The sequence below is a fragment of the Hyla sarda genome, chromosome 7 (genome assembly GCF_029499605.1).
Source record: "Hyla sarda isolate aHylSar1 chromosome 7, aHylSar1.hap1, whole genome shotgun sequence".
NCBI classification, from domain to species: domain Eukaryota; kingdom Metazoa; phylum Chordata; class Amphibia; order Anura; family Hylidae; genus Hyla; species Hyla sarda.
The window spans coordinates 6263231-6290014 of NC_079195.1; the positions used below are offsets into that span (position 1 = coordinate 6263231).

General features: G+C 42.0%; 1 long non-coding RNA gene across 1 annotated transcript in view; it reads left to right on the forward strand.

The window, feature by feature from the left end:
• LOC130282521 (uncharacterized) overlaps positions 1–23922 on the forward strand; it is a 91910-nt gene extending 67988 nt beyond the window's left edge. Inside the window, exons 2-4 of the long non-coding RNA XR_008846433.1 lie at positions 13405–13446; positions 22341–22474; positions 23722–23922. This is a non-coding gene — a long non-coding RNA (uncharacterized LOC130282521). The remainder of the gene's footprint in view (positions 1–13404; positions 13447–22340; positions 22475–23721) is intronic.
• The last annotated feature ends 2862 nt before the right edge of the window (positions 23923–26784 follow it).

Consider the following 26784-nt stretch of genomic DNA (forward strand, 5'->3'; position numbering starts at 1 on the left):
ATGATGAACTAGAGGAGCTAGAGGGTTATGAGGAAGGCAAGACAGAGGACCCAGACACACCGTGGCAATATGCAGTGGAGATGGAGGCAGGGAGTCCCTCTGAGTCAGCTGATTTGTGACATTGCAACACCTTTGAATTCCACCCACCATATGTTGGACTGAGTGTACAAACAGAGAAAAGACATCACCAATTTCTTGATGATCCAAGCGGATAGGTGTAATCTCATGTGTAACTTCAATGTGAACCAGTGGCAGCTCATATGTGACACCTGCCGTTTTCTCAGGCCCTGTGGGGGCTGAACTGGAGGAGGAGGAGGATGAGGGGCAGAGTGGAGCACAGTTTAGGTTGGATGAGATGGCCGGTGTTTCTGGTCATCGGACAGGAGAGGAGGAGCAGGAGCAGCCAGGGGAGCTGGAGGGTTATGAGGAAGGCGAGACAGAGGACCCAGTGGCAGTATGCAGTGGAGATGGAGGCAGGGAGTCCCTCTGAGTGACTTGCACAAATGGTGTGATGCATGCTAACTTGCTTGCGTAGTGACCGCCGAATTGTCACCATTCGACAGCGGGATGACTTCTGGCTCTCAACCTTATTGGACCCTCGCTACCGTCCCAGAATGGGGGCCTTTTTTATACCCACTGAGAGGGAGGACAAACTGACTTACTACAGAGAGATCCTATGTAGTCAGTTGGCTGATGCCTATCGGCGCCATCGTCCATCCACTTGCAGGTCTGTCTCGGGGGGCCCTCTGCGCTCACCTTCCACTGCCATGGCTGCTGGGGAGGGGAGGGGTGGCAGGAGCAGTACCAGCTCAATCAGCAGCAGCCTGAGTCTACAGTCGCTGATGAGTAGCTTTCATCACCCGCATAGTGAAGCAAATCATCAGCAGCAGGTAGACATGGAGCAGAACTTGAACCAGCAGGTGGTGGCATACCTTGACATGCCCATGCCAACACACCTTGAAAATCTGCTGGACTTCTGGACAGCCAAACTTGATTTGTGGCCACAACTTGCAGAGTTTGCCCTGAAAAAGCTGTCCTGCCCGGCCAGTAGTATGCCATCAGAACGGGTGTTTAGTGCGGTGGGGGCCATAGTCACCCCAAGGAAAATTCCTCTGCCCACAAAAATGTGTAGAGACTGACCTTTATGAGAATGAATCAGGCATGGATCAGCCAGGATTTCCACCCACCAATGCCAGATGCATCAGAGTAGATTGACCATGGTGCTACACCAACACTGCACAAATATGGATAGTGCCAAACAGATTTAAGGCGCTCCTCCCCAGTTACAAACATTCCAGCCACCTTCATCACCGGGTACTAGTATTGCCACCCACCGCACCACTCTGTCACAGGGTCACTTTTGGGACTCCTGATACTGCTGCTGCCACCTCCAGGCTGTTTCATTCAGCCACTATGTTGTCTCCTTATGCTTCTGCCAACTCCAGGCTGTGCCATTCAGCCACCATATGGTCTCCTCATGCTTCGGCCAACTCCAGGCTGTACCATTCAGACACTATATCGGCTCCTTATGCTTTCCCTACCTCCAGGCTGTGTGTTTCAGCATCTGTATGATTTAGTGATGCTGCTGGGCCTGTGCCTAAAAAATTTTGAGGTTAGCACTAGCTAACATACATCTTGTATACAGATTTCAACATTCACATTTTAATGTTAGGGGTTGTGAAGCCGTGTTGTAAACTCATGCTGATGCCAACTCCAGAATGTGTGTTTCAGCAACTATATGGTTTAGTGATACTGCTGGGCCTAGGACATTACCTATATATGTTTATGGTAGCACTAGGTACCATAAATCTTCTATGGAAATTTCTAAATTCATCTTTTATTCTGAGAGATTGCGAGGCCCCATTTTCTCCTCATCTGCTACCAACTCCAGGCTGTGCCATGCAGACACTATATGGTCTCCTCATGCTTCAGCCACCTCCAGGCTGTGCCATTCAGCCACTATATGGTCTCCATTTATTGACTGTGTGTTGTAGGAAACATGTGGGTTACTCTGTGAGTTACTCTCGCAGCATTATTGCCATGTTGATACCTGACCAGCAATAAAAGGAATATTGCCAAGGACTAGCAGAAACAGGAAACTGTGGAAACTGACCACCAGCTGTTGGAATTGACTGACTATCCCAGGTGTTAGATTTACCATTTTGAAGTTCCTCAGTTCCAGTAGGCTTTAAGTTGCTCATTACTTGGCTTATTGATGCTTCTGGGCTTGGGCTTTACATTTTTGGATGTTCAGCATGAGCTAAATACATGCTTATTAGAAATTTCAACATTGATCTTTCAATGTAAGGGGTTATGAAACCCTCTTGGATACTGCTGATGCCTGCTCCTGACTGTGTGTTTCAGGAACTACTTGGCTTACTGATGCTTCTGGGCTTGGTCCTTAAATTTTTGGATGGTAGCACTAGCTAACATGCATCTTTAATCGAGATTTCAACATTAACCTTTTCATTTAAGGGGTTGTGAATCCCTCTTCTGTACTCATGCTGCTTCCTGCTCCCCTCTATTAGCCAGTTGGTTCTGTGACAGTGTGCGACTCCGCCTCCTCCACCGTGTCCTAAGCCTCCACTGCCCGGACAAGTCTCAGTGGCCCTTCAGCATACCATTTGTGCAGGGCACGGCAATGTCACGCTGTTCTTCACATGGTTTTCCTTGGCAAAAAGTGTTGGAAACAATGGCTGGTCAGGGCAATGGAGACGTTGCACCTACATCTCACGGCCACATGGGCCCTGTGGGGGCTTGTGAGATTTGGCCCTTTGAACCCACATGAACTACAGGTCCGGGACACTAAAACTTGGGAGTTAAAAGTTCAATTTCAAAATCATTAATTTAAATTTCAAAATCATTAATTTAAATTTCAAAATCTTAAATTTAAATTAAAAAAAATCATACATTTCAATGGTTTCCTCATGCTTCAGCCAACTCCGGGCTGTGTCATTCAGGCAATATATGGTTTCCTGATACCGCTGCTGGGCCTGGGTCTGGGAATAAAAATGTTGTTATGTTAGGTAGCACCAGTTATCTAAAATTTTCATTTAAAATTTCAAAAATTCTTGTGTTTTTTCTTTGGGATTGTGAAGCCCTGGGGTCTCCTCATGCTTCAGCCAACTCCAGGCTGTGTCATTCAGGCAATATATGGTTTACTGATACTACTGCTGGGCCTGGGTCTGGGAATAAAAATTTGACTTATGGTAGGTAGCACCAGATATCCAAAATCTTTGGTTTAAATTTCTAAATTCATCTTTTTCTTAGGGATTGTGAAGGCCTAGTGTCTACTCATGCTGCTGCCAACTCCTGGCTGTGCCATTCATCCACTATGTGGTCTCCTCATTCTGCCAACACCTCCACGCTGTGTCATTCAGCCACTATATGGTCTACTCATGCTTCAGCCACCTTCAGGCTGTACCATTCAGACACTATATGGGCGCCTTATGCTTTCCCTACCTCCAGGCTGTGTCATTCAGGCAATATATAGTTTTCTGATGCTGCTAGGACTGGGATATTAGCTCAATATATGTTATGGTAGCACTAGCTAACATAAATGCTTAATTGAGATTTCAACATTGATCTTTCAATGTAAGGGTTTAAGAAACCCTCGGGTGTACTGCTGATGCCTACGCTTGAAGGTTCCTTTGTCTTTCAGGAACTAGTTGGCTTACTGATGCTTCTGGGCTTGGGCCTTACATTTTTGGATGGTACCACTAGCTAGCATGCATCTTCAAAAGAGCTTTAAACTTTCATCTTTTAATGTTAGGGGTTGTGAACCCCTCTTCTGTACTCATGCTGCTTCCTGCTCCACTCTGTGTGTTTCAGGAACTACTTGGCTTACTGTTGCTGCTGGGCCTGGGCCAAAAAATGTTTTGATGATAGCACTAGCTGACATACATCTTCAATAGAGATTTCAACATTCATCTTTTAATCTTAGGGGTTGTCATTTTTTCAAAACTGATGCCCTTTGGCCCTCGACGTCAAATGACCTGTGGAATTATCACAAGAATCCAATGAAACATGTTGGAGCAATAGCAATGAGCCATAATTGATTAAATGAAACATTCGTACTTTCATAATCAGGGGGGCACTGAGGGGCAGGGGTTGGAACAGGTGGTATCTCGCCTGGCAGAGGGCCGCCTGGCCGATGCTCGCCAGAATGGGTAATGTAAAAATTAAATTTTCACATCAAATTACATTACGGTAAATATGACATAAAAGATCTCATTATCCTCTTCAATTTTGACACTTCATGGTCTCCCTGCTGCCAGATAGATGCTCTACAGCGGTGATTCTAATGGCAATGCCTGCAATCTGCATGCCAAAGTGAATAACAGCATTTCACTACCCCAGCACACTCCCTATGTGTGTTACAGCAAGGCAAAGTGTTCTACACCTCTACTGGGGCTCTCTGTAGGCCAGAAATAGCCTTTTTTAATACAGTTTTGCCACAAATTTATTCGACCCAAAACAAACTTTTCAGAAAAATTTGGCGTATCGGCCAAACCGAATTTTTGAAAGGTTCGCTCATCTCTAGTCATCGCAGTTATTACAGACCCCCAAATATACTGTGGCGGTCCCGATTAGCCCCCTCGACCACACTTGCACCAGATAATTTTTCCAGTAGATATTTAAATGCGGGATCTAATGGGTTACCACTGGGCATTGGCAAGATAGTCACTGCCATTTGAGGTCAGTCCTGGCTGATTATTGCAGCCATTTATGATTATGAGGCAAGGGCAACTCCCAGGCTCACTTCTAAGATGGTTGATGGCCTGTAAAAGAGAAAAAGGAGAGACCGGAGGGAGGCGTATACCGTATGGGTAAGCAACATGAAAAACTTGGGGGTCGGTTAAGACACACCCCTAGGTAGTGGCTGCTCACCTGAGAGCAAGTGAAAACTTGCGTGTCAACCCACAATGGGGTTACCAGAAGTGGCAAAGATGGTAGGACTGCTGCCAAGCCGGAGGTCACAGGGGAGGAAAGACAACCAATCCTGATGAAACTTTAGGCAGGTAGAACAAAAAGACCCCAATAGGCGCTGCAGATTCCCACGAAGTAAACCAAACCAGAGATGAAGTGGTAATAGTGCAAAACACTGGAAGGTTTATTGTAGTAAAAACAATAAAATACAGATTACGCGTTTCGGGGGAGCCACCCCCTTCTTCAGATCAGAGTATGTACAACAAGATGCAGACAGGGTTTAAATACATGGAGACTAAGCGCCAACCACTTAAGTGGGAGGAGCTAGTCCTACATGCATCACATGGTACATTGTGTGAAAATATACAAATAAACACAAAAAACAGAAATGAGCAATGGATAACTTAAATGTAATGACAGTGAAAGTGAAAAAAGATTGCTGTCCGTTCCGTCATGTTACTAACAGGAAAATATACAAAAACATCAAATAAGTACATAAAGAAAGAATGACAGCATCCGGACTGTAGAATATAAACATCCGGGCTGTACTTCATACACCGCTCCCGACAGTATCCGGAATGAGGAAAGTAAACATCCGGGCCGTACTGTGAACGGACTGCCGTCAGGAGCGGTATTTCATTGAGCACCGGACCAACTGGTGCAGTTGTCTGTAAGTAAACACTGCTGCCACGGACGCGTCGCTATGGAGCGCCCGTCACGTGATAACAGTGAACCAATGGACATGTGGTCACGGACGCGTTGCTAAGGAGCGGACGTCACGTGACCACAAGGAGCCAATGAACATACGGAGATGTCGGCATGATCGTTCTAAGCTGTCAGAAGATGTTGATAAAGCTATAACATATATAAGAAGATCGGACTGTAGCGTAAATCAATGAGGCCACAGATAGGTATGCTAAAAGAAACCAAAAAACACATGTGGTGGGCAATATACATGTGTTCCGGAAGAATGTAAATACTGAACAATATACCTGACCTGCAAAGGTGATAAAATAAGAACATGTCAAGGTGCAAAAAGTGTGCACTCATGTAAATAAATAAATGAATGAATAATGGTAAGATAGAAAAACATTATTATAAAAAATATTATAAAAAATATTAAATATTAAATGATAGGTTATATATAACACATAGTAAATAATAAATAAAGATAGGGTTGAGTAGTGGAACATGGAATGTGATAAAACCATGGCTGCACAGTAAACTTAGCTAATAATAATAGTAATGATTTACGCTACAGTCCGATCTTCTTATATATCTTATAGCTTTATCAACATCTTCTGACAGCTTAGAACGATCATGCCGACATCTCCGTATGTTCATTGGCTCCTTGTGGTCACGTGACGGCCGCTCCTTAGCGACGCGTCCGTGACCACATGTCCATTGGTTCACTGTTATCACGTGACGGGCGCTCCATAGCGACGCGTCCGTGGCAGCAGTGTTTACTTACAGACAACTGCACCAGTTGGTCCGGTGCTCAATGAAATACCGCTCCTGACGGCAGTCCGTTCACAGTACGGCCCGGATGTTTACTTTCCTCATTCCGGATACTGTCGGGAGCGGTGTATGAAGTACAGCCCGGATGTTTATATTCTACAGTCCGGATGCTGTCATTCTTTCTTTATGTACTTATTTGATGTTTTTGTATATTTTCCTGTTAGTAACATGACGGAACGGACAGCAATCTTTTTTCACTGTCATTACATTTAAGTTATCCATTGCTCATTTCTGTTTTTTGTGTTTATTTGTATATTTTCACACAATGTACCATGTGATGCATGTAGGACTAGCTCCTCCCACTTAAGTGGTTGGCACTTAGTCTCCATGTATTTAAACCCTGTCTGCATCTTGTTGTACATACTCTGATCTGAAGAAGGGGGTGGCTCCCCCGAAACGCGTAATCTGTATTTTATTGTTTTTACTACAATAAACCTTCCAGTGTTTTGCACTATTACCACTTCATCTCTGGTTTGGTTTACTTCATGGGAATCTGCAGCGCCTATTGGGGTCTTTTTGTTCTACCTGCCTAAAGTTTCATCAGGATTGGTTGTCTTTCCTCCCCTGTGACCTCCGGCTTGGCAGCAGTCCTACCATCTTTGCCACTTCTGGTAACCCCATTGTGGGTTGACACGCAAGTTTTCACTTGCTCTCAGGTGAGCAGCCACTACCTAGGGGTGTGTCTTAACCGACCCCCAAGTTTTTCATGTTGCTTACCCATACGGTATCACACGAGGCGCCTCACTCCGGTCTCTCCTTTTTCTCTTTTACAGGCTATTTACTTTCTGGCCACCCGCAGCGGTGTGCCATTGGAGACTACAGGCGACGGTGATACCCCTAACTTCTTCTTCATATCAATACTAACATTTCCATTACAACTATGGATTTTAAGACGTCAAGACTTCACAAAAGAGCCCACCTGTTTAGGACACTGGTCACAACGGATAATTTGGACTGTAATAAGGACAATACTATTCCCACTGTGGAAGGTACTGACACGCTATAGACTTTGATAAAATGAAGTCACTATTTTTTGAACTAGAAAAATTATTATTTGATGAGATACAAAATCAACTAGATGGTGCCTTTATTGACATATATAAGTCAGAAGACCTTATTCCCAGGGGTTTAAGGTTACATCCTCTAGCTACCTTTACTAACGACATTGATTTTTATAATGATTGGGAGAAGGCCCTCAAAATTTGTTCTAATACCTTGTTAGATTTACTCTCCAAAAAACGCAATACTTTGGTTAATGACATTTCCGATAGAATTGATATGTGTATCAGCAAACTAACGGAGTTCAGACACATGCCAGATTACAACAATTGGCAATCTACTCTCTCTACTAAGGTACATAAGTTTGAGAGAGATGTTATCTCTAAGAAATTACACAAACTTTCTAGGGATCGATCAGATTATCACACTGGTAATATTAAATACTGGCTTAAGTCATCTACATCACAGAATTCTGACATTCAGGTATCTAACACCCCCATACCCAGCAATCTAAGACCCACAAACATATACCCTTCAAAACATCATAAAAGGGCTCCACCTCAGAGACATGCCTCACACAGACGCACTTCCCATAGAGATTCTAAACCTCAGAATTCCAACCCATACACGAATAGTCATTTTCAATCTTCTAGAACTTTCATTGCCTCCAAATCATATAACGCAACGCATCCACCTGGTGGCCCCTTCAATAACACATCTACTCATAATACTGTTCATAACACTAAACCATCGAGTATCCCTCCGGCAGTAAAACCACATTATATTCTCTCGGCAGTTAAGTCATTCAATAACACACAACTTTCCACTCAGCCCCCTGGTTCCCCCCACACTTCAATTCAAGCGATCTTACCATCCCCTTCTAGTACTGTCCATATCAATGGTTCTAGAGCATCCACTTCACTATCCACGATTTCTTCCAATTTACCGACTTCCAATCTGGGTTCCTCTGTCACATCGTCTTTCAATAGACATTCCAATAACCAGGGCATCAATACTAATTCACATCTCCCCTCCCACCCTATCCATTCTCACTCCCTTTCCCCTTCCTCCTTGTCTCAAGATATTTCCACACAGGATCTACTGGACCTTATGGGTCAGATTAATAATCAACAGTCCACCCTACCGACAGGTCGATACCGAACTGATTCAGAGATCACTCTGGATGATTCTCTAACCACTGCTGTCAATACCCCTCTGAGACGCATTTCCACACATCAATTTTACACTCCCATTGGTACCACTCACAATTTAGATGACAGTATAACACATACTTCAGTTCTCTTAGACACCTCACTTACCAATAACACAACTGTTTTTTTAGGTCTACCAGCCATCTCCAAGACTCCACCACTGATGATAAATCAGACGGATTTTTCTCCCCTGGAGCACGTCCACATTGCACCCCCACTAGGGACAAAAAGGAAAAATCGCGAAAGAGGGGATGCAGAGGAGGACATGCAATCAGGGAGAGAAAAGAAGCTAAAAGAACTAACAAGAAAGACATAAACACAGTTAAAATATTTAACCTCTCCACCTATGTCCTGGATGAGGTACAACAAAGGGTCCTCGAAAAAGGGCTCTCATTTTGTCCGACGTCAAAATCTAACAGTTTTGATTTGTTCATGGACTTAAACAAATTCATACGTAAAATTACCATTAAGAGGTTTTTTTCCCTCAAGGAATCGGATGGTCCTCCTGCTGTCAATTCCGATGCCTGTCAGCACTCTGACATGGTACCCCCACCTATTCATACGGGACTCCGGCCCCAATCTTCTTTTTTTCCGGTGCATGCAAAAGGTCACTTTGTCGACACATTCTCCACTTTAGTTCAAACAGATTTTGACAAACTGATCAAAAATACCCAGATAAAATATCCTTCGAATTTATCATATGTTGAAAATAGAGCCATCAAATCCCTTTCTGACAATAAATCTATAACCATCCGCCCAGCAGATAAGGGGGGCGGTATCGTTATATTGAACAGGGATGACTATGTCTTAGAAGCTCATAGACTTCTGTCAGATAGCACATATTACCGCCCCATATCTTACAACCCCACTAAACTATTTTGTGAAGAACTTACCCAGTTAGTTGACCTCGGGGTCTCGCAGGGCATCCTCTCCAAACCTGAGAGAGATTTCATACTTATCGATGAACCGGCTCTACCATTATTTTATTATTTGCCCAAAATACATAAAAATATCACAAATCCTCCCGGCAGACCTATTATTTCCGGTATTAACTCTTTGTCTTCTAATCTTGCACATTATATTGATCTACTTTTACAGCCACATGTGACCAATCTTAAATCATATTTAAAAGACACGGCAGAATTCATTAAATCTATTTTAGAAGTTCCATGGGCTTCCGACTATCTGTTGGTAACAATGGATATTTCATCTTTATACACTGTGATTGAACATCAAGCAGGCGTTAAAGCCGTTGCACATTTTATTTCCAATGATTCTAGTATGCCTGTAGCTCAGGTAGATTTCATTCTTCAGGGGTTGAATTTCATTTTGACACATAATTATTTCGAATTTTTAGATCAATTATATATGCAACACACTGGCACCGCTATGGGGTCTAAAGTAGCCCCTAGCTTCGCAAATCTCTTCGTGGGTTTGTTTGAAGAGAAATTTGTGTACACCCACCTTCTCTTTCCAAACTGTATGTACTATCGAAGATATATCGATGATATATTTATAGTTTGGAAAGGAGACAGATCGAAGTTAGATGAGTTCCTCTCACATCTTAACTCTAACGACTGGTCACTACAATTTACACAGTCAGTCTATGATAATCATGCTGAGTTTCTAGATGTTCTAGTTTCTCATGATGATGTTTCCATCTACACAAAAACCTATTTCAAGCTGGTTGATAGCAATAGCTACTTGAACTTTGACAGCGGCCATTTAAAAAAATGGTTGGTCAATGTACCCTATGGGCAGTTCAAGAGAATAAGGAGAAATTGCACAAGGGAAAGAGACTTTATCTCCCAGAGTAACATCTTGAAAACTAGATTTAAAGCTAAAGGCTATCCCCGTTCCCTGGTGCAATCCTCCTATAATAGAGCCCTTTCTCTTGACCAAGCAGAATGTTTGCTTCCTAAAATAGACCCAGCAGCTTCTAGCAATACCAACCGTTCCGCTAATTTTATAACTAGTGTTGCTCGCGAATATTCGCAATTCGAATATTATTCGCGAATATCGCATATTCGCGAATTCGCGAATTTCGCGAATATAGCGCTATATATTCGTAATTACGAATATTCGTTTTTTTTTTTTTTTCTTTTCTTCACCGTACACATCACAGTGATCACCCCTCTCTGCTTCCAGCTTATGTGGTGTAAAGAAGGCTGTAATACTACTGTGTGAGACTGGCGTGCGTAAATTCGCATATGCGAAAATTAGCATATGCTAATTTTCGCATATGCGAATTTACGCGCGTGTTAATTTTGTATATGCCAATATTCACTTATGTTAATTTTCGCATACGCGAACTTTCGCATATGCGAAAATAAACGAGCATATAACGAATATGCGAATATTCGCGAATATATGACGAATATTCGTCCATATATTCGCGAATATTCGCGAATTCGAATATGGCCTATGCCGCTCAACACTATTTATAACTACCTACAGCAGAGAACATCAAGAGATTCGGAAGATCCTAACTAAACATTGGTCCATCTTACGCGCAGATCCCCATCTTAGTAGTCTCCTTCCACTTAAACCTCCAATCACATTCAGGAGGGCTCGTACTTTACGCAATCTAATAGCTCCAAGCAAATTGAAACCACACACTACACGTATATCTAGTTTCCTTGATACTACAGGGAGCTTCCGCTGTGGTATAACACGTTGTAAGTGTTGTGCAGTTATCAAGCACAAATGCAAAACTTTCACCTCTACTGCCACAGGGGAAACTTTCCCTATTAAATCCCTGCTCAATTGTCGATCGCAATATGTTATCTATCTCCTGCAATGCCCATGTGGCTTGCAGTATGTAGGGAGGACTATTAGATGCTTTAGAGAACGTCTTAACAAACACCGGAACAATACAGTTCACGGATTTCTCTTACACAGTGTTTCTCGACACCTGACTGAGAAACACAATAGTGATTTCAATTCCGTTTGTGCCACCCCCATTGAACATATCACTAAGAGTGTGAATCAGAGATATAATCTTTTGAAAAGGAGAGAAAATTTTTGGATTCACACATTCATCTCATTCTGTCCTGTATCTTCGTAATGTTTTCCTCTGAAGTGTAATCCTTTTAATAATTATAACTATATTAATATGAATACTTTTATTAATATTTTATTAATATTTCTATCAATTTTTATTCTATTTTATTTTATTTTTTTTATCGCATTTGAAACTTTAACCCTATTGATATAATACTACATTATGCAGCCATGGTTTTACTGTATCCCATGGCCTGATCATTACTATTATTATTAGCTAAGTTTACTGTGCAGCCATGGTTTTATCACATTCCATGTTCCACTACTCAACCCTATCTTTATTTATTATTTACTATGTGTTATATATAACCTATCATTTAATATTTAATATTTTTTATAATATTTTTTATAATAATGTTTTTCTATCTTACCATTATTCATTCATTTATTTATTTACATGAGTGCACACTTTTTGCACCTTGACATGTTCTTATTTTATCACCTTTGCAGGTCAGGTATATTGTTCAGTATTTACATTCTTCCGGAACACATGTATATTGCCCACCACATGTGTTTTTTGGTTTCTTTTAGCATACCTATCTGTGGCCTCATTGATTTACGCTACAGTCCGATCTTCTTATATATGTTATAGCTTTATCAACATCTTCTGACAGCTTAGAACGATCATGCCGACATCTCCGTATGTTCATTGGCTCCTTGTGGTCACGTGACGGCCGCTCCTTAGCAACGCGTCCGTGACCACATGTCCATTGGTTCACTGTTATCACGTGACGGGCGCTCCATAGCGACGCGTCCGTGGCAGCAGTGTTTACTTACAGACAACTGCACCAGTTGGTCCGGTGCTCAATGAAATACCGCTTCTGACGGCAGTCCGTTCACAGTACGGCCCGGATGTTTACTTTCCTCATTCCGGATACTGTCGGGAGCGGTGTATGAAGTACAGCCCGGATGTTTATATTCTACAGTCCGGATGCTGTCATTCTTTCTTTATGTACTTATTTGATGTTTTTGTATATTTTCCTGTTAGTAACATGACGGAACAGACAGCAATCTTTTTTCACTTTCACTGTCATTACATTTAAGTTATCCATTGCTCATTTCTGTTTTTTGTGTTTATTTGTATATTTTCACACAATGTACCATGTGATGCATGTAGGACTAGCTCCTCCCACTTAAGTGGTTGGCGCTTGGTCTCCATGAATTTAAACCCTGTCTGCATCTTGTTGTACATACTCTGATCTGAAGAAGGGGGGGGCTCCCCCGAAACGCGTAATCTGTATTTTATTGTTTTTACTACAATAAACCTTCCAGTGTTTTGCACTATTACTACTTCATCTCTGGTTTGGTTTACTTCGTGGGAATCTGCAGCGCCTATTGGGGTCTTTTTGTTCTACCTGCCTAAAGATGGTTGATGAGACATGATGTAAATATACCTCATTTTGCGTTAACATATTTCCCACATGACAGAAAAGGGTTGAAATTCACTTTCTATTTAAGAATAAAAAAATTGGAAAAAGTTCTTCTTAGCTACATCCCATATAACAGAGATCCATCCGGTTCACCCATAGTGGAGGTGATGATCTGATGGACGGCTCAGCCCCAGGCGCCATCATACAAGGTCACTTCGGCCCCTTGTCACCTCTTCCCACCATAATGATAGGAGGTGAATTTCCAGACATTTTATCTCTATAGATCATTCCTGTTTATTGTTCTTTTATTACAGAAAGAAAAAGACCTGGATGATAAACAAACTATAGAAACACTGGTAAGAAAAAAATTTCTTCTTTTGTTAAAAATAAAGAATAAACACAATATATTCAACAATGATAACGATTCCGATTCCAAATGGTTTTAGTGGAAAAGTCCACTGTTCTGGCTCCATAGGGGCTTTGTAAACGCACATGGCCTTCAATTCCAGCTAAATTCTCTCTTCAAATACCAAATTTTGCTCCTCCTCTTCTGAGCCCTGTAGTGCGCCCGCAGAGCACTTTTCCTCCACATAAGGGGTATTTCCATACCCTAAATGAATTGTGTTAGAATTTTTTTAAGGTTTTTTTTTTTTTATTCTTTTTTGAGGCTACACCAGCATGGTAGTGTAATTTTTCATGCTGGTGTAGCCTCCAACTTTTCTTTTTCATAAGGGGTAAAAGGAGAAAAAGCCCCCAAAATCTATAACACAATTTCTCCCGAGGACAAAAATTCCCCATATGTGGCACTTAACTATTGCCTTGAAATACCACAGGGCACCATGCACATTTGAGGCCTAAATGAGGGATTTGCATACCTTACGGCAGAGTTTCCCAAACAGTTTGCCTCCAGCTGTTGCAAAACTACAACTCCCAGCATGCCTGGAAAGTCAATGGCTCTCCGTGTATGCTGGGAGTTGTTGTTTTGCAACAGTTGGAGGCACACTGTTTATACAAGGCATTTTTATTTGGGGGTGGGGGGAGCGTGGAGTAATTGTGTAAGTGTATCTGTATATGTAGTGTTTTACACTTTATTTTGTGTTAGTGTAGTGTAGTGTAGTATAGTGTAGGTGTTTTTTTAACAGTATGTACATGTGGTCGAGTTTACAACAAGTTTGATTCACGGGGGATTTTCCACAACTCAAACTCTGTGCGGGAAACTTACTGTAAACCCACCATGTGCTCTAGCTGTTTAACTACTACTCCCAGCATGTGCAGACAGCCAAAGGGCATGCTGGGAGCTGTAGTTATGCAACAGCTGGAGGTATATAACTATAACCCCCAGCATGCCCTTTGGCTGTCCGCGCATGCTGGGAGTTATAGTTATGCAACAGCTGGAGGCACACTTTTTGATAGAAAAGAAGTGCCTCTAGCGATTGCATAACTACAATGCCCAGCATGCCTTTTGACTGTCCGTGCATGCTTGGAGTTGTAGTTATGCAACAGTTGGAGTATCTTTTTTTCAAGCAAAAAGTGTTCCTCCATCTGTTGCATAACTACAACTCCCAGCATGCACAGACAGCCGAAGGGCATGCTGGAAGTTATAGTTGTGTGCCTGCAGCTGTTGCATAACTACAATATACAGCATGACTTTTGAATGTCCGTGTATGCTGGGAGTTGTGGTTATGCAACAGTTGGAGGCCCTTATTTTTTCAAGCAAAAAGCTTACCTCCAGCTGTTGCATAACTACAAGTCCCATCATGCGCGGACAGCCAAAGGGCATGCTGAAAGCTGTAGTCATGTGCCTCCAGCTGTTGCATGACGACAACTCCCAGCATGCCCTTTGGCTGTTCATGCTGGGAGTTGTAATAATTCAACAGCTGGAGGCACACAGGCATCACCTCCTGCTGCTGCCGCTGCTATTCACTACACTTGCAGATCCTGCCGCCCCCTCCGGATCCCGCCACTGCCTCTGGAGCCTGGATGCCGCAGCCGCCTCTGACCCTGAAGCCGCCACTGAGATGAGGCCCGCATCGCTCACCCGACCCTAGCAGGAGCCTTTCTCGGCCGACCAATCACATCGATCGTGGGGTGGCACCAGTGCCATCTCACTCCTGCTGGGCAAGGGTGATTGGTGCTGTCTTGGATGACTTGGTGGGATCTGACGATACATTGGTAAGAGTCTTCAGTCCATAACATAAATATCTATAGAAATGATTATATAAAAGAGTCTTAGATATGATCATCCTCCATCTTATCGATGCGCTCCATCACTATATCAGATTATTGTACAGAATATTAGAATTATTATACATCCTCTATATCCTCAACCACATTGGAGACTATGTAACAACCAAAGAATAATGCGGACGATCCCCTTGATCCCCTTATAGATCCCGTCTATTCGTTTCCACATGATCCCTGCTCGTAGGGGTGAGGGAAGAGTTCTCAGCGCTTCGTGTATGAGTAACATTAGATTCTAGGATCAGGATTCTTCCCAGAGAAGTCAGTGGAGTTCATAGACCTCCAGGAGGGAGTATGAAAATCTTTATGGATTGTTTTAATTTGTAATAAAAAAAAAATATTTGTCTATCTATGTACCTACCTATCTTTTTATATATCTGATTGGAGTATATACTGTCATCTATAACATAACATCTTCCAGGAAAATCTGACTGAAGATGTTGGTGAAGCTCTCGCTCCAGCAGTGAAGGACGTTGTGAGGACTCTAAGGCTAGGTTTCCACTTGTTTTTTTTTCCCAGATGTTAGGTGCAAGTCAATAGGGAACTGCAAAATGCCAGATTCACTTGGCGTTTTTCAGTTTGGCGTTTTTTTTTTTTTTTTTTTATCCTTTTGGTGTTTTTCTGCTATTTTGGGCTCCTTGTCATTTTTTCAAAAACGACCTCTTGATGAAATTTTTTCGGGAAAATTTTGGCATTTTCCTCCCATAGAAGTCTATGGGAGTGAAAAAACACCAAGAAAAACGACATGTGGATTTTGACTTTGGTGTTTTTTCAGGGGGGGGTTTATTCTTTTTTGGACTTTAGCGATCCAAAAAAGAAAAAGTTATGGAGATACCTTTTTTATTAAAATGTTGTAGGTTACCATTATAAAATAATAATAAAAACAATAAAGTAGTGATGGAAAAAATTGTATTTAACAAAATGTATCTTTTTTATAACAATATTTTAATACATTTTTAAACACTCATCATTTTATGTTGGTGGGAAGTTCACAAAAATATAGCCGACAATAATAAAAATGTAGTGTGTGTGTGTGTGTGTGTGTGTGTTTTTCATTTTTTAGGTAGTACTATTACTCCCAGCATGGGACACACTTTTCCATGATGGGAGTAGTAGTACCTGTACTAATTGACAGATCGCCTCGGACACCGGTTGTGATCCTTCTGTATAATTTATAGATGCGGCCGCCGCTCTTCTATGGTCCCCTGCACTGCCATATATATATACACCTATTTATATTTCCGCTGTGAGCTGTGATTGGCCAGATGGTTCCAGCCACTCACAACTCTCTGTGGGAAATATGAATATGTGTTATATATATATATATATATATATATATATATATATATATATATATATATACGTCAGTGCAGGGGACCATAGAAGAGCGGCTGCCGCATCTATAAATTATACAGAAGGATCACAACCGGTGTCAGGAGTGACATGGGCGATCTGTCTATTAATGCAGGTACTACAGCTCCCAGCAGGGAGCAGAGTGTGCTCCATGTTGGGAATAGTAGTACCTGCAGTTAAGGACAGATAACAGTGGGTGTCACTACTGACACCCGATGGGATCGTCCTATCTATAGCAGAGATGTGGAGCGGCTTTCTCCTGCACTCCGTATTTCTGCACTATACTCCGGCCAGTGATATGAATAGAACATCACTCATTCATATTTCCCGCTGAGAGCTGTGATTGGCTGCAACCACCCGGCCAATCACCACTCTGGGTGGGAAATATGAATGAGTAGTGTTCTATTCACATCACTGGCAGGAGTATAGTGCAGAGATGTGAGCGCTGTATAGAGCAGCTCCGCATCTCTGTTATATTATGGACATCGCATCCGGTGTCATGAGTGACACCCGGGGGAACTGTCTATTAGTACAGGAACTACTACTCCTATCATGGAACAGTGTGTTCCATGCTGGGAGTAGTAGTACTATCTAAAATATATTTAATAAACACACACACACTACATTTTTATTAATGTCGGCTATATTTTAAGTCCCTTGCCGAACAAATAAATATATCTCTGTTTAACCCCTTAAGGACTCAGCCCATTTTGGCCTTAAGGATTTTTACGTTTTCATTTTTTCCTCCTCGCCTTCTAAAAATCATAACTCTTTTATATTTTCATCCACAGACTAGTATGAGGGCTTGTTTTTTGCGCGACCAGTTGTCCTTTGTAATGACATAACTCATTATATCATAAAATGTATGGCGCAACCAAAAAACACTATTTTTGTGGGGAAATTAAAACGAAAAATGCAATTTTGCTAATTTTGGAAGGTTTCGTTTTCACGCCGTACAATTTATGGTAAAAATGACATGTGTTCTTTATTCTGAGGGTCAATACGATTAAAATGATACCCATTAATACATACTTTTCTTTTATTGTTGCGCTTAAAAAAAATCACAAACTTTTTAACCAAATTAGTATGTTTATAATCCCTTTATTTTGATGACCTATAACTTTTTTATTTTTCCGTATAAGCGGCGGTATGGGGGCTAATTTTTTTTTTGCGCCATGATCTGTACTTTTTTTTGATACCACATTTGCATATAAAAAACTTTTAATACATTTTTTTTTAATAAAATGTATTAAAAAAGTAGGAATTTTTGACTTTTTTTTTTTCATTCACGTCGTTCACCGTACGGGATGATAAACATTTTATTTCAATAGTTCGGACATTTACGCACGCGGCAATACCAAATATGTCTATAAAAAAAAAATTACGCTTTTTGGGGGTAAAATAGTAAAAAACGGACGTTTTACTTTTTTATTGGGGGAGGGGATTTTTCACTTTTTTTTTTACTTTTACTTTTACATTTTTTTACATTTTTTTTACACTTGAATAGTCCCCATAGGGGACTATTCATAGCAATACCATGATTGCTAATACTGATCTGTTCTATGTATAGGACACAGAACAGATCAGTGTTTTCGGTCATCTTCTGCTCTGGTCTGCTCGATCACAGACCAGAGCAGGAGATGCCGGGAGCCGAACGGAGGAAGGAGAGGGGATCTCCGTGCGGCGTTCTGAATGATCGGATCCCCGCAGCAGCGATGCGGGCAATCCGATCATTCATTCAAATCGCGCACTGCCGCAGATGATGGGATCTGTATTGATCCCGGCACCTGAGGGGTAAATGGAGGACGCCCGCGAGAACCCAACAGATTTTGAAGAAAAACGCCAAAGGGGCCTAAAAATGCAATTTCCACTCAAAGGGAAAAAATGGCAGAAAAAAAAATGCATGGAAAATCTATGGCAGTTTTTCTGGTGTTTTTGGTTAAAAATAAATAAATAAATAAATAAAAAACGCCAGAAAAAAAAAAGTGGAAACCTAGCCTAAAGGTAATGTTTCCTAGATTAGTAGAACATCTATCGTAGTTTATTATAATCTATAGTCTTGTTATATTATAATAATCCAGACACTGATGCTGAAATGAATTCTATATATTTTAATAATGCAGGATAACCACCTTACTGGTAGCGTTGTGAAGTTTTTATGCCCAGTGGTAAGTATGGTCTGTATGGTCGGAATCATTTTGGCAATACATGGGGTCATCTTATGGGGTAGGCGCTATCTGTCTTAGGACACTTACACAAGAGGTAATTACACCCAAGTGTCCCACCCTGACCAGAGGGGCGACTTACCTGATCTCACACATTGCAGACCCCAATGATGCTGAGTCCAGGTCAGTAAAGCTGCAGTCAAGACGGGACACTTGGCCATAATACACACGTGTGAATCTGTATTGATGTATTTGTTGTGTGACTGATCCATAGAAATCTCATGCAGGGATCGTATACAGACATCTCTATGTGTTTCTGCTTCTGAAAGTCTATGATAGTTTGACCTTCGGCTGGTCACACTCAGAAGGACGGCTTCTCATTCACGGTCAGCTGGTGAAAGTTTTTTTTATGGACGACAAAGACATTAGTTTAACCCCTTAACGATGAAGGGCGTATATTTAAGTCCTCCGCCGGCTCCTGCGATATGCCGCGGGGTCACGCGGTGACTATGGTGACCACATTTCCTAACTGCCATTCAGGGACACTTACTTTCACAAGTGCATTTCGTCAAACTTATACGTGAGACTGGCAAAAACATATCTGATGACATCTTTGCTCAGATCAGCACGGGCACCATTGAATCCAATAACAGTCACCTGGTCATCTTCCGAATTATCCCACTTGTGCTTCAGATTGAGTGATCTGCAGCATTCAAAAGCTGGTTACGTTTAGAGAATGATCCAAACGTAGTCACACTAGGTCCGTGCGGATCCCAGCACAGATATGTGGACCGCTGAGATTCTCCCATCATGTCCGTACCTCGGAGGCACTAATGCGGCCTTGGATGTCACCATAACCACAGTGTACCCTGAACACAGGTGGGAATAGAGCCTGACACTGCAGCATGTATTATTATAACTGCAGTTATGGGATTGATGGCGGTAATCTACTGCGATGGTCTCCAAACTGTACACCCCCAGCTGTTGCAAAACTACAACTCCTATCATGCCCGGACAGCCTACGGCTGTCCGGGCATGATGGGAGTTGTAGTTTTGCAACAGCTGTGGGTCTACACTGCCTAAAGAAACCCTATCCCTATAACAGCCAATCACAGCTCAGCTTTCACTTTACCACAACTGGTTAAGATATAAAAGCTGAGCCGTGACTGGTTGTGCCCCAGTGTGTGCCCTCCTGTGGGTATAGCCCGGCACACGAGGCCTAGTCGGTGTCTCCGCCAGTCCCTGCACTCACATCCGCCTCTGGGGCTCGTACTCGATCTTCTTCTCCTCCTCCTCCCGCTTCTCGTCCAGGCTGCTCCTCTTACTAAGCGTCCGCCCGAAGATATCAATGCGGTCAGGCGGAGTCACCGGTCTTTCCCGCTCCCTGCGAGCCGCCATGTTGGAGCGGGACCTGGATAGGCAGGGGAGGAGCCACACACACTATACAGTACTATACGATGCCGGTTTGATTCGGCGATCGCATGGTATAAGGAAGTGACTATCTGTCACAGCACAGCAGCGGTCGGCAGACGGCGGCTCAGGGGCTCAGATCATTCCGGGACACTGCATTGTCCCGGAATGAGGGTGACCGGGACCTGGGACAGACTCTCCAAATGCGGGACTGTCCCGGGCGATCCAGGACACGTGGTCACCCTAGCGGTGACCCCACATCATATCGGGTCATCCCGGCGGCGAACAACGGACGGGACCCGCGGCTAATACAGGATATCACCAATCGGGGTGATGCCCTGTATTAACCCTTCAGACGCGGCAATTAAAGCTGACCGCCGCGTCTGAAGCGAAAGTGAAAGTATCCTGGCTGCTCAGTCGGGCTGTTCGGGACCACCGCAGTGAAATTGCGGCGTCCCGAACAGCTTACAGGACACCGGGAGGGACCCTACCTGCCTCCTCGGTGTCCGATCGGCGAATGACTGCTCCGTCCCTGAGATCCAGGCAGGAGCAGTCTAGCACCGATAACACTGATCACAGGTGTTTTAATACACGCCTGTGATCAGGATGAGAGATCAGTGTGTGCAGTGTTATAGTTCCCTATGGGATAACAATGATCAGTATAAGAGATCAGCGTGTGCAGTGTTATAGGTCCCTATGGGAGCTATAACACTGCAAAAAAAAAAAGTGAAAAAAAAAGTTAACAAAGGTCATTTAACCCCTTCCCTAATAAAAGTTTGAATAACCCCCCTTTTCCCATTCCAAAAAATTTAAATAAAAATAAACATATGTGGTATCGCCGCATGCGTAAATGTCCGAACTATAGAAATATATAATTAATTAAACCGCACGGTCAATGGCGTACACGTAAAAAAAATTCCGAAGTCCAAAAAAGCTTGGTCACTTATTATACCATTAAAAATGAACCCTCATACCGCCCTGTATGTGGAAAAATAAAAAAGTTATAGGGGTCAGAAGAGGACATTTTTTAAATGTATAAATTTTACTGCATGTAGTTATGATTTTTTCCAGAAGTACAAAAAAATTAAACCTATATAAGTAGGGGATCATTTTAACCGTATGGACCTACAGAATAATGATAAGGTGTCATTTTTACCAAAATATGCACTGCGTAGAAACAGAAGCCCCCAAAAGTTACAAAATGGCGTTTTTTCTTCGATTTTGTCGCACAATGATTTTTTTTCCTTTTTGCCGTGGATTTTTGGGTAAAATGACTAATGTCACTGCAAAATAGAATTGGTGACGCAAAAAATAAGCCATAATATGAAAATTTAAAGGGTTATGATTTTTAAAAGTTAAGGAGGAAAAAACGAAAATGAAAAAACTGAAAAACCCTGCGTCCTTAAGGGGTTAAATTTGTCAGCATTTCTGATCCATCCATTTACCTGCTTTATTATTTATACGTCTGTCTAAGCAATATAGACCTCACTTCCTGTAGGTGACTTTCCTGCCCAACTTTGGTGTTTGTGATGATTTGCAATAATTTTTCTAATGTTTTATTCAGAAAACTTGTATAAAAATATTGATAAATTGCCCCATTGAGGTCTTCAGTACTAAGGTCGGGGCTGCACGGCTGTAATAAAGTCATCAGTAAAGAAGGGGAAAGTCAAGACACAAATTATTTTAGTCACATGACTTAGATAGGATTTGCTGTTTCTCTGACCAAAGTCATTGTGTAGCCCTATCCTAATACCAGGGCATGGCTGTGTGCATGATTGTATTCACCTGTATGTAACAGGAGTGGCTGAAACACCTGAACAATGAGGAGGGGGTTCACATACTTTTGGTCATAGAGAATAGATCAGTAGTCGGTTAGAGATGAGCAGAACAGGGGGTATATCTCTATAAACAAGAACATTCACTAGAAGCAGCGGAAAGTTTGTAGATTGTGAGGAATAGAAATAAAGGAATATTCCACAATGTCACAACCTTCCCTTATATACAGAGTATTACGTGTTGTAATGATAGAAAACAAGAGCGTTTCCTCTCTTATTTAAATAAAATCCTTATTCATTTAACAGGGAGGATTTTGGGGTCGTTTATTGAATAGAGGCAATGATGTTCCCCTTAATGGTGTTGTTGGAGGAGGCAATGGTGGTCGTGGACTTGGTCTTCATCACAGAAACTATGGCAAACAAACCTTCACATAGTTTTGGTGAGTAGTGTTGAGCGGCATAGGCCATTTTCGAATTTGCAATATTTTGCGAATATATGGACCAATATTCGCCATATATTCGCTAAATTCGCATATTCGTAATATTCGCATTTCATTTTCGCATATGCGAACATTCGCGTATGCGGAAATTAACATATGCGAAAATTAGCATATACAAAAATTAGCATATGCAAATTTTCGCACATGCGAAAATTCGCACGCCAGTCTTACACAGTAGTATTACAGCCTTATTTATAAATCACAAGCTGGAAGCAGAGAGGGATGATCACTGTGATGTGTACTGTGGGAAAAAAATAAAAATAAATGAATATTCGTAATTACGAATATATAGTGCTATATTCACGAATATTCGCGAGCAACACTATTGGTGAGTATGAAACAAATGCTGCTATTTATCTCCTAAATAATTCCTCCATGAAACAGTAAGGAACAGGATCCGCTCCAGGAGAAGAAATTTACTGTGTTAGGGAATTGTTCACATGATGGATTTTTTTTAAACAGCGGAAAAAAATTGTGTGAAATAAGAGACAGAAATCCCTCGTGTAGCCTCAGATTATTGTCAATTATATTTCCCTCCTGACTGAACATCAAAACACAAATCGTCTCCATTCAGTAAGGCGGATGTTGTCCTGTATTTATGGGGCATTTACCCAAGAAACATCCAGAATAAGTGATTTGTCTCTTATCCCATCATATTCAAAAATAATTGGGGCCTCAGTATTTTTATATCGATGACACTTACTACAACATCATTAATATCTTCACAATGTCCGGTGTTCATCATAAAACAGTTCTGTATGGCTCTATTCACACTGCGTCTTGTAGTGTCCATTAGAGGTATATGTAGGGTGCCCCTGATATATATATCCTGGTGTCATTCTGTGTACATTTTCTGCTATATACCTCTGTATGGGGTAACACAGGAGACTGCACTATTCCGTACAGCTATAAACCCAACATATACCGGGCCCCGGAGGTCAGGAGGACGCTCTTTTGTCTCCATCCAGTGAACAGGAGTCTATGTGAATATATAACATATGTGCCGAGAACGTTCCAGGCTCATACAGCAAACACACAGGAGAAGCGCAGTGTGAATAGAGCCGGAGGTGAAATCTCTGTATTCTGAATCTGTTCCCGGTGACTTTGTCATCAGCTTCAGCTTTGTACATGTCTCCGGACTCCATGTTATCTCTATAATCCAACATCTGCTCCTTTATATTCTACAGGAACTCAGGATCCACCGATGAGTCCGACACCGAAGAAATGGATCACATGACGATTTTCTGAAAATTCTCTCAATCGTCTCTTTACAGATTTCTCTAATTCTTTATCGTTGATTGTTACCAAATTTTCTCTCTTCTAATCAAATCTTATATCAGAAAATTTATTTTCTTCTAATCAAACTTTAAATCAATAAATTTCCTGCATATTGACTTGTGTGTCGAGTGGTTTAATGATCATTCAGTATTAGGACATATGGGCGTCATAGAGGGTCCATGTATTACACTGCGGGGGGAACTCCGGGGGGTTGGTTCTCATTGGGGAGATCCAGTTGGTATATGGAGTCTCACAGACAACGCTCCATGGGGAAAAAAGATGAGAATTTGGTCTCCTCCAGAAGGAAGAAAACGGTCTAATGCCGCCCGGTGGAGGAAGCCTCCCTGGACATGGGGTTTGTCGTTTTCTTTGTGGGCTTTTGTTTCCAACAGGTATTTTTCAATGGTATTTACTATTGTATTTGGCGATTTTCACAATGTTTTTACTCTTTTCACACCAGTTCTGAGCTGACGGGTTTTCCAGAACTCAAATCGACCACATTTAGTAACATTAGCAAATTTGTATTTTTTGTTTTTTTCCGAAAATATATATATATATATTTTCAAGACAGGCCCCTTTTCTCCGATGACCACGTCCTTTTTTTGGGTTTTCTGAGTGTGGGAGAGTTAGTAGCGTTTTTGCATTTTTTTGTCAAAAAATTCTAACACAAGACATATTAGACATAATAAACCCTACAAAATCTACTCGGAAAAGCCTTAGTAAATGAGGCCCAATGTCTGAATGAGCTTTAGGTAATAAAAACTTTAATTCTATAAAATATCTAGGATCGAGTCACCATAGTGGAAGGACTTCAAAATATTTTATTTATATAACTGGAGATTTATTGTAGTTGACTTGAAAAATTGTAGAAATAAACAACAGTGAAGTCCTCAGTGAAGAGTCCGTTATTTGAAAGGGGTTACATTGAGATTAGTTATTGGATCTAAATATCTTGGGAGACCCCATTATCTGATCGCTTCTTGTGAAGGACCTGGTGCTTTTTCTACCATGCTCCTGTCTGGTGTCTCCTAAGAGTCCTCATGTCTAGTGTTGTTCACGACTATTCGCTTTAATTTTTTTCCACAGTCCACATGACAGTGATCATCCCTCTCTGCTTCCAGCCTGTGTGATGTAAAGAAGGCTCTAATACTATCGTGTGAGACTGGTGCGCGAATATTCACATATGCAAATATTGATCCCTCCTTTCTTTTAGCTTGTGCGCCAATGAGAATGATGCAAATACAGTTGTCGGAGATTAGCAACATACCCAGCAACCAATAGGAAAGTATCCCACCCCTTCGCTATGGGAGGGTTCACACCACGTTTTTACCCATACGGGAGCGCAAACGGCTGGGAGGAACTAAAACCGTGCGCTCCCATATCCCAGCCATATGCGCCCATATGGTAATTAATTTCAATGAGTCGACCGGAGTGAAACGTTTGTTCCGGTCGGCTAATTTTTGCCCTGTATGCGCTTTTCCAACCGGACCTAAAACCGTGGTCGACTATACAGTGTTCTCCAAACTGTAGCCCTCCAGATGTTGCAAAACTACAATTCCCAGCACGCCCAGGCAGTCAGTGCATGCTGAAAGTTGTAGTTTTGCAACATTTGGAGGACCACAGTTTGGAGACCACTACTTAGCGGTCTCCAAACTGTTCTTCGTCAGGTGTTGCATAACTAAAACTCCTAGCATGCCTTTCGGCTGTCAGTGCATGCTGGGAGTTGTAGTTTTGCAACAGTAGGCACACTGGTTGGGAAACACTGAACTAGAGTCTGTTTCCTAACTCAGTGATCCCAACCCGTGTGTCTCCAGCTGTTGCATAACTACAACTCCCAGAATGCACTGACAGACTGTACATGCTGGGAGTTGTAGTTTTGCAACAGCTGGAGGCACAGGGGTTTGAATCACTGAGCTAGAGTCTGTTTCCTAACTCAGTGGTTCCCCACCAATGTGCCTACAGCTGTTGTAAAACTACAACTCCCAGCATGTACAGTCTGTCAGTGCATTCTTTGAGTTGTAGTTTTAAACAGCTGAAGGTTTGGGCCCCCCACATGTGAATGTACAGGGTACAGGGTACATTCACACGGGCGGGTTTACAGTGGGTTTCCTTCAACAAGTAACGAAAAATTGCGTTAAAAATTTTAGGGGGATTTTTTTGCTTTTATCCCTTATGAAAGGAAAAGTTGGGGTCTACACCAGCCTGTTAGTGCAAAAAATTTAAAAAAAATGACACTTACATGTTAGTGTTGCCCCATATTTTTCATTTTCACAAGGGGTAATAGGAGAAAAAGACTTCCCAAATTTGTAACCCCATTTTTTCTGAGTATGGAAATACCCCATATGTGGATGTAAAGTGCTCTGCTGGCGAACTACAATGCTCAGAAGAGAAGGAGCACCATTGGGCTTTTGAAGAGAGAATTTGTTTGGAATGGTAGTCAGGGGCCATGTGCGTTTACAAAGCCCCCATAGTGGCAGAACAGTGGACACCCCCACATGTGACCCCATATTGGAAACTACACCCCTCACAGAATTTAATAAGGGGTGCAGTGAACATTTACACCCACTGGGGTTTGACAGATCTTTGGAACAGTAGACTGTGCAAATGAAAAATTAAATTTTTCATTTTTACGGACCACTGTTCCAAAAATCTGTCAGACACCTGTGGGGCGTAAATGCTCACTGTAACCCTTATTACATTACGTGAGGGCTGTAGTTTCCAAAATGGGGTCACATAGAGGGGGGTCCATTGTTCTGCCACTATGGGGGCTTTGTAAACACACATGGCCTTCAATTTCGGACACATTCTCTCTCTAAAATCCCAATGGCGCTCCTTCTCTTCTGAGCATTGTAGTTCGCCCGCCGAGCACTTTACATCCACATTTAGGGTATTTTCTTACTCAGAAGAAATGGTGTTACAAATTTTGGGGCACTTTTTTCCTATTTTACCTTTTACCTTGTGAAAATGAAAAA